Genomic DNA, 9,591 nt, shown 5'->3' with positions numbered 1-9,591 from the left:
GTCAGCTTTGGGTGATGTCTCTCAGCAGCTGCAGCCATATTGCGTTTTTGGTGGTCTTGCTGCCTCACTGACACATCCCCTTGCTGCCCCATAATAACATTCCTCCTTCCTTCCACCCAAGGGAGAGTAAATAAAAACCAAAGCAATATTTGGACTGTCTATTTCTTTCTTGTCTTAAAAATTTTTATTTCATTTGGTAAGACCACTTAACAGGAGAACCATCCTGTTTACAAATTTTAAGTGTATAATACCATCTGGTTGACCATAGGTACAATTCTGACAAGCAGATCTCTAGAGCTTATTTATCTTGCTTAACTGAAACTTTATGCTCAGTGATTGGTAACCACACACTTCCCCCTCCCTCCAGCCCTTGGCAACCGCCATTCCACTGTTTGATTCTATGAATTTGACTGTTTAGATACCTCATATAAGTGAATCCTGCAGTATTTGTCTTTCAGTGACTGACATTTCATCTAGCATGATGTCCTCAAGGTTCATCCATGCTGTCACATATTGCAGAATTTCTTTTTTGTTTATTTGTTTTTAAGGCTGAATAGCATTACATTGTATGTATATAACAGTTCGTTATTAATTCATCTGTTGATGGACACTAAAGTTGTTTCCACATCTTGGCTATTGTGACAATGCTGCAATGATCATGGGAATGCTAACATCTCTTTGCAATCCTGATTTCAATTCTTTTGGATAAATCAGAGCACACTGTTGATGAGAATACAAAATGGTGCGGCTGCTATGGAAAATGTTACGAAGGTTGGTCAAACATTAAAAATAGAACTACCATATGAGCCAGGAATCTCACTTCTGGGTATTTATCCAAAGAATCAGGCAGCTTGTTTCATTTGTCCCTATTTTTACTCAGCCTCTAAACATTCATCAGCAAATAGAACACCTAATCTTCAGTAGATACCCTTACTCTCCCCCGTCACTCATCACATGGGTTAGAGCGTTTGATACAAAATCCTACTCAATCTTCTTCTACGCCCTAACATGGCCTGTGGAGACCCTTTGTATTTTCTTTTTCAGAAGCCTTGTCTCTGTCAGCATCCCAACCTCATCACCAAAAACTGTCAAGAACTGTGATGGGTTCCAAATTTTACCTTACTTTCCAGCTAACGTTAGACCACCAGAGTTTCACGGGTACCCGAAGACAACCCAAGACTTCTACGTCAGAAGTGAAGGACTTTATCCCTCCTGGCACAGCAAGCAGCATGAGCTTCATGTTCACAGTGGTTTCTCTTGCTCCTGAATTCCTATGGGAATGATGAAGATGTAGGCCTGGGTGGATGCCACGTTATAGCTGAGGATCCTAAACTTCAGAAACCTCAATATTTTAGAAGGAGTGTCAAGCAAACTTGCCCACTGTTTGCTTCAAAGGGTGACACTGTCTTTATTATACTAGGCAGCAAACAAATTTTACCTCTGCCTTGGAGTGGACTGTCTCTAACCTCCAAGGCTATTTTCCATGCAGACATCCTTGTAAAGGTTAAGACTATTAAGTTCCTCTGCTCGTGAGACTTGAAGAAATGGAAGAGACTAAAGGAATGTCCTAAAACAAGAACCATCTCACACAAAGACTCACTCTTCCCAATGCAGCATATTAAGGGATCCCAACAAAGGAATAAAGACCTGGCCACTTTGGCTTACCTCACGAAATCTCTGACAGGCCACATAGGTTTCAGCACTTGCTGTAGCCAAGGCTTTATTCAGCCTGTACCATGATTCAACTTATCCCTTCACCTGTCATACTTCTTCCCTTTTTCTTCTCAGATGTTGATCCCTAATCTCTAAGAAACATGTAACACCATAATCTATGCTCAATATTTGCTTCTAGAAATCCCATCCTGTGGCAGGCAAATGTTTCTGCTCTTATCAGTGTCCTCTGTTGTTGCTACAGGCCGTTGAGCCTACATGCTCAGCTCCATCAAGTTTATGACCATTCTACCATCCACTTTCAATTTTTCAGAATTCCACTGCATCACTTATTTATTGTTGTTTCCTCTCTAGGTAATCTGCGCTGGGATTATAATCTATTTTTCCACTATTTTCTGATGCTGTTAGTTTGAAGAGATAAAGGTGATAGCACATATACTTAGCTAATTACCATGTTTAACTGGATGTTTCTGACCTAATTTCAGTTTTAATGTATTTATTTTTTTCAAAGTCTTCTTAACTTTTCTATATTATTTCACATAAAACAGGCTTTCTCAAAAATAGGTCAGAAGTAAAATGAATATATAATGTTTATTGTTGTTTCCAACAATAAATATCTTTCAAGGTTATTTTCTTCTTACATTTTGTGAGCATCTCCTCCTTATATACTGTAAAATAATTGAATTGATTTATATTTGTCTTTTTTCCTCTATTTTATTTCTCTGTTTTATTTTGTTCTGTGCTGCTTATCTCTGCCAACAGATTCCTTGGGTCGCGCATATCATCAGGAAGAACAAGCCTGCGTACAGAGGACTCTGGCCTTTCTCAACCTGCCTGCTGCTACCGGGGCCTGAGGCTTCCTGCTTGGAGAGCTGCCTGAGATGCAAGGAGAGCAAACACCGCTAACCTGAGACTGTGCATACACGGACATGCAACCAAACTGAGCTTAGAAATGGTCTTTTCTTTCACAATCTCTGAATTTTTATTTTAAAAATTGTCTGTACAATAGCATTTAAATTGATCTGAAATATATCAAAAGCTGAAATTTATTCATGATTTTCAAAAGAATCACATACTTAATTCCAAACTGTGTGAATACTTTCAGTATATTATCCAGGTATGTGTGCATATATATATATATATGTATGTATATATGCATATATTTCTGGATAATAGACTGCACACATATATGTATATGTAGTGACAGATATATATATATATCGAGAGAGAGATATTTACAGAGAAGTACCTATACGTATATCATATTCACATATATCTCACTACATATATATGTGGATAATATACTGTAATATACATATACTAAAATATATATACTAAAATATATACACTATAATATATATATAATGTAATATATGTTTGTTGTTAGTGTCATTGAGTTGATTCTTACTTCTAGCGCCCCTGTGTACAGCAGAGCAGGACCCTGCCTGGTCTTTTTGAACCATTCGCTCACCTTCCAGCGTTTATCAGACAATACTTTGCTGCTATTCACAGGGTTTTCACGGCCAGTCTTTTTGGAAGTGGGTGGCCAGGTCCTTCTTCTTAGTCTGGAGGCTCCATTGAAAGCTGTCCACCATGGGTGACCCTGCTAGTGTTTGAAATACTGGTGACATAGCTTTCAGCATGATAGCGACAGGCAGCTGACACAATATGAGAATCGACAGACAGGTGGTGTGATCCCATGACTGGAAACAAACCTAGGCCAGTGAGAGTGCTGAATCTTAACCAATAGACCACCAGGTAACACACACACACACACATGTATACATGTTATGATAATATATATATCAATAAAATTGAAACTGTGAGCATTTATATAATTAAAATGCTTGCACAAGTATCTTATTGATTTGCTTGGTAGTTTCCTCATGGCAATACTTATGTGTTAATGTTTTTTTAAAAATATGTTTCAAGAATTCTCTTCCTGTTTATGTTTAAATTATGTTAAACTCTCTACTATCAGTTTATTGTTGGCAATGAAGACAAAATAGTAAATTAACATGAGTAGTATCACTTCTGTATTGAAATAATTTATATTTAAAAATCTATCTAAATCTTGAAATTATTTTTGTAATAGGTAGAAATCATGCTCTTACCTTTTGTTTCTCTATTCAATTAAAAAATCTGCTTTGCTTACTGCTTTGTAGTTTGTGAGTGAATAGACATTTGCTTACATTATTGTTCAAAGTACAAGAAGGATTCTTAATGGTAATAATAAAAAACAAGAAGTAACGTCTTGCTGGAATATTTTAGCTTGGACGATGAAGCAGAGATTTCCACACTATCTTTAGATAACAGTTAAAAAGCAAATAGTCAAAAAGTCACCAGCAAAAGAAAATTACTAACAGCAAAGATACTATGACATATCTGACTCATATTCATTTGGTTCCAAGATTTACAATAAAAATAGACACAATCAGAAATTATGTATTAACTCTGAAATTTTATTGTCAACTGTTGCAATTAATAATATATTGATTATTTTCATTTCAAATACACACAAAATGTGTAATATCTTGAAAATTCTATGCCACACAAAATTCTCACACCATTTTATTTACATGGATGATTATAGTAAATATTATAGAAGCCCATTTTACCTGTGTCTTTTACTGAAGTTTCCAAGTAGGTTACTCTGCGAGAGTGTAGTGAAATTACCATGTTCTTAGAACAATGATGGATTTGAAAGTCAAGTATTAAATTACAGTGTCAGGAAACTTCCAAAGAAAGAATCTTGCACAAATAATCAGCAACATTTAGGTTCAATAAAGAACAATGTGAGAGTCTATAAAAAGAGTAAATGTCAAAATCATGGGTAAGCTCCCTAGACACCTACACAGTTCCTATCTTTAGCCATTCTAAAAGAGATAAAAGGTTGCTAAGATTAGGTTTCTTTTTCAGGCAACTTTCTTTCCCTCAATTAGCTAGATACTCTAGATTTTTCAGAAATACATTTTAGGATTTTGTTCTAAGTGCAGTTTCCATTGTAATGCAAACTGGGATGGTCTCATACAGAATAAATTTTCATTCATTAGTTATTGATGGGGAAGATTTTTCCAGGAGGTATTTGGTTATTGTATTTATATATGTCTATTGATTTATATTTGGTCTTTGTTATAGACATCTGCTTCTTATGCCTTGTGGTATATTTTCATTTCCATTACTATTAACATAATTGAAGAAGGAATTAAACAGAAGCCAAGAATAAACCACACCCTTTGGTAAATAACAGATTCCATTTCCATCTCCTTTGTTCCTCTCATACAATTCCATTCATTTAGCGAAAGAAAATTCTGCCAATATTAGAATTTCTCATCTAACCCTCCAAATTCTTGCAGCAACTTTTAGAGAAGTAAAGGAGATAAACCCTTAGAATTAAAAAATGACTAACAGTAGCAGTTAGATTCTAGTGCCTAATCCCAGAGATGTAGGAATATAAAGCTGGAGATGAAGACGCATAGCAACTTTTAGCCCTTGCCGACGAAAGCTTTATTATGTTGGTCTCACAGCAGAGGAATATTTGCTCCCTTACATTCTCCTTAGCCCACACTTCAAAAAGATGATTAAATCTTGTTCACAGGTCAAGGACACAGTTTCTTTATCAGTGTGCATTGAAGAAACAACTTCTTCTTTTATGAAGCTCCTAAACCACAGTTCCTTACACTCTTGTGTAGGAGCAGGGTCTTTCTTCATTGTTGGTATTCTCCAACTTGCCTTCTTTTTTTACCCCATTGCTCTGCTTTTCTGATCTCTCTTTTTGTGCTGTCATTTTCCATCCACATACCTTTTACTGGTGAAAGAAAGAAATCTAAATAGCCAGAAAGAAAAGTAATATGTAATGTAAGAAAACTTGTGAGTGTTCTGACATAAAAACAGAATAAAGTCAATAGACTTTAAGAAAAACGCAAGACGAAACAATAGGAAATCAAATCTTGATATAAAATATTTCTTAATACTGGTTTTAAACTACCCTACCATCAGAAATGGAAAGTTATTGACATCTAAACTGTGACAGTAAAACAGAAGAAATTAATGAGTCCTCTAATATGTATAATCACATTGTGATGCCAAAAAATAGCATATAGGGCTTCTATAAATAGTCTAACTTTAAATATGTTCTCTGTGAGAAAATAAGGATGTGAAAATTTTGTTTGTGAGCTTTTCAAAATCTCTAATGATACTTTAGTACTAGAAACATATTAAGATACAAGATAAAATAATCAAAAAGGATTTAACATAAGAAAAATAATTTAAAAATCTAAATATTCACGTTGTTTTTTAAAAAAGAATAAGTCAATATGATTGGTTGCATATACCCACAACATTATGAACACATTTACATGATTTTGCATTCAATTACCCAATACGTAAGAACAAAAGTTCATATCTGAAGCAAATGTAATGATCTTTTGTGAATATTTTAAATACAAAAATTTAACACTTTAATATTTAATTATTTAATACTGATAACTAGTACGACAGAACATAAGATTGACATAGAAACTAATAATTATATTATTATAAAAATGACTCCCATTATGCTATTTCTATAATAGTGACAAAATTGTACTCATATAAATATATTGCTTGATATTTTCTCATCTCATTATTGTTCATTTTCAACCAAAGTAGACACTAGTTATTAATATTTTACATTAAACTATTGACTGAATTTCTCAAAATTCACCTTTTCTAGCTGATAGATAACTAAATAATCAGATATATAACTAAATATATACAGAAAAATGGAAGCAAAGTATTAGATCTGACTATTTTGTGATGATTCTGATTATAAAGAGATTTAAGATTTCCCTTTAATTAAATTCCACATAGAGTAGAAAAGTGACTATTGTATGTCCAGCAGTATACAGGAAAACATGATGCATATCTGAATATTTAAAATAAACTCTTGTCCTCAAACACTTAGAAGCTAGCTGGAAAAAATATACAAGAAAATGAATTGGATAATGGCCTACGTAGCATCTGATGTGAGTAGCACACTTTGATAAGCAAGAGTCAAGGGAAGCGCCTTTAGTGGAAAAACTTCCTTTTGCTTACTGCCATCTAGAGGTCTCTAGTGGACACTTGTTGGTGGCGTCCCAGACATTCCAAATTCCAATTCCCTCTGGAATTTGCTGCTGCTACCCCAGTCTTGTGAGTTTGGTGTAATAATTCTTGAGTCAGTAGCTTCGGATTCCACACACTCATCTCCCAGAGCACCGGATTAGATTCATTTACGGTTACATATCTCACTTCAGATCAAGAAGAATAGATGGATGGCAGTCGTTTGAAACCCTCTGAGATATTGAGAAAATAAATAATTGCATTTCCTTTTAAATAAGAATAAGGATATTCTCAGTTCCAATAGTTGCTGGCACACTCTAGCAAAAAAGAAGAAAGATCATGCCAAGACTAGAGTAAAAACTTCATGAGGGACGTTCAGATTGATCTGGACCTTGAAGAATTGGTTAGATTAAGTAGAAAACAGTTTCATAAAATAAATTAATAAGCCACAATTACTCTCTGAGAGTAATGGGACAACCAAGAAGTTCCATCAGTTACCTATAAAACTCACCCAGTTCCCCTAATTAACCAATATATTCAATAATAACTAAAGAATAATGCAATGTATGATAAAATTAAAACGGTAGCAATTATCTTTAAACAAAATGTTCTCAACAATATATAACTTCGTGAAAAAAATAAAGCAATGAATACAGTTAGTTGATAGTCTTAACAGGTAATTAAAAGTCACAAGAACTAGAAATACACGACAATATGAAAGGATCTTTTATTAATATGCAATAAGATTAATGAGAGAAATGATGAGAAAATGTTATGTAGAATAGAGAAAAGGAGAATTAAATTGGAAAAGAAGCAATTAAAATTTATAAAAATTAACTACAAATATTGGATAACAAAAGACTCAGTGATTAGACTAAGCAATAAATTAGATACAATGGAGGACAGAACTAATGAAGTTAATGTTAGATCTTTAGGAGAGGGTAAGATATATGTAAAAAAGAATGAGAAGATCTCACACACATCTAATAGTAGCTCAGAAAGGAAAGAATTGATAGAATGGGAGAGGAGTGATTTACAGAGATAATGGACCTGGGAATACAGATGAATCATCAGACTGAAGAAGTGTATCAAGTCCTCAACTTATACTTAATTCAACTAGACCATAAAAATATCTCATAACCAAAATTGCACATAATGTTTTTAGAGTTGTCCTCTCAAATATTCTGAACTCTAATCAAAACATATCATAGCGATAAGGGAGACATGTGAAATGTATCTATTCCCTTTTTTCTAGATGCCAATCATTTTAGCAGGTGAATCACCTGGTTAATGAAATATATAATATTCCAGCATTTTATTTTATATCCAATTTTGCAATGTTTCTTAAGGATCATAGTGGAACTGTGTCCTAAAGGAGCTATATCAAGAAGTCATAAGTACTGGTAATGAACTCGCCAACTGCGGATCACTGCCACCATGAATTCAGTACAGATTATCCCTTCACTGAATAAATAATAAAATTTAGCTCTTGGTATTCATTGGGCTTTTCAGAACATCTGGTAAAACTCTCAGGACCATGAAGTCTCATCCACATTATTCAATTTTTTAATTAAGGGAGACACAAAGGAGATAATTTAGGATAAAGGAACAAAAGCAAAATAATTACAGGTGTATATATCTTTTTTTTAAAGGCTAATTTTGGATCAAGAATTGGATTCATCAATATTTTAAGGCTTCCTCTTATTTCTGTATTCTCTTTTAATTAAATTTGCATGTCAACTGTTTGGTTACTATCACTGTGTAACAAATTATTTGGATACAGTGTCTGTAGACTTTGTTTCTGTTTTTTTTTTATTTTTTTGCTTTTGGAAGAGATATTTTTGGGGGAAGTGGGAGCAAAGACATATTTAGTGACTAGACTGACAGGTTATGGAAAGACTCTAAGTCCTGAACAAACATTTCAGTACCGCTTTACATTTCCCAGCATCCCTTGTAGTTAGTTTGAAGTCACTTGAATTTATGTAGCTAAAAGATGGTGAGTGTGTCACCTCCAGGCTGCGGCAGGTAAACTCAGTGTGTCTGGCCTCTGTCTTTTTCTCCTTGCAGCACCGATGGTGGCCATGAGACAGTGCAACCGTAATTGTGAAGCACTCTGAAAGAGCAGTTATGACCCAGAATAAAGATGCTTTGTAGAGTCATTAAATCTAAACGAGTTTTTTCTAATGAGAAATATACTTTGGTTTTGCTTTGCCACTGAGATTTTAGCATTTGTCTCTTAAAGAAGTTAACATTAATTATCTTGATTAATAAAAACCTTTGAAGTAGTAAATCTAAAAAATACCCCCAAAGTCTCTACATTTATAGAAACGTGTAAAAATTTGATTGCAACTTAAGGTGACCAAGACCATTACCTTTAGGTAGTCTGTGTATTCTTTTTACTGTTCTATGTATGTCCAAAAATTTTTGCTGCATTTCAGTTATGAATGTCCTTAAACCCTAAATATTGCCATTTATACTTGGAAAGAAGAAAAATTAATGAAAAACAGATAAATTTTGTCTTTTACATGTTTTATTAAACAATTTCTTATTTTATGCACAAAAATGTGTAATTGGTAAATTGTCTGCTTAATACATTTCCTCCACTGAGTAGTGTCATGTCACAAGCGCTGTGATCATGGCACAGAGCATTATTCAGCATCTCAGAGCTCCCTCGTGCTCCTTGCCTGTCACTATCAGCCCCCAAAGGTAGTGGATGTCCCGCTATCTTAACACTGTAGATAATTTCCCTAGATAGTCTCGCTCGTTTTTATGCTCTATTACATGACATCATCACGTAGGCGCTCTTTGTGCTTGGCTTCTTGTCTTCACAGTTATATT

General features: G+C 34.2%; 1 long non-coding RNA gene across 1 annotated transcript; it reads right to left on the bottom strand.

Moving 5' to 3' along the window:
- Positions 1 to 5,154: 5,154 nt before the first annotated feature.
- LOC138918472 (uncharacterized) lies at positions 5,155 to 6,791 on the bottom strand. The gene is made up of 2 exons (XR_011427879.1): positions 6,666 to 6,791; positions 5,155 to 5,497 (listed from the first exon to the last, which is right to left on the bottom strand). It is a non-coding gene; the product is annotated as an uncharacterized lncRNA (long non-coding RNA).
- Between the last annotated feature and the right edge of the window lie 2,800 nt (positions 6,792 to 9,591).

The sequence above is a fragment of the Equus caballus genome, chromosome 17 (genome assembly GCF_041296265.1).
Source record: "Equus caballus isolate H_3958 breed thoroughbred chromosome 17, TB-T2T, whole genome shotgun sequence".
Classification (NCBI taxonomy): Eukaryota; Metazoa; Chordata; class Mammalia; order Perissodactyla; family Equidae; genus Equus; species Equus caballus.
This window is presented reverse-complemented; position numbering and strand designations above follow the sequence as displayed.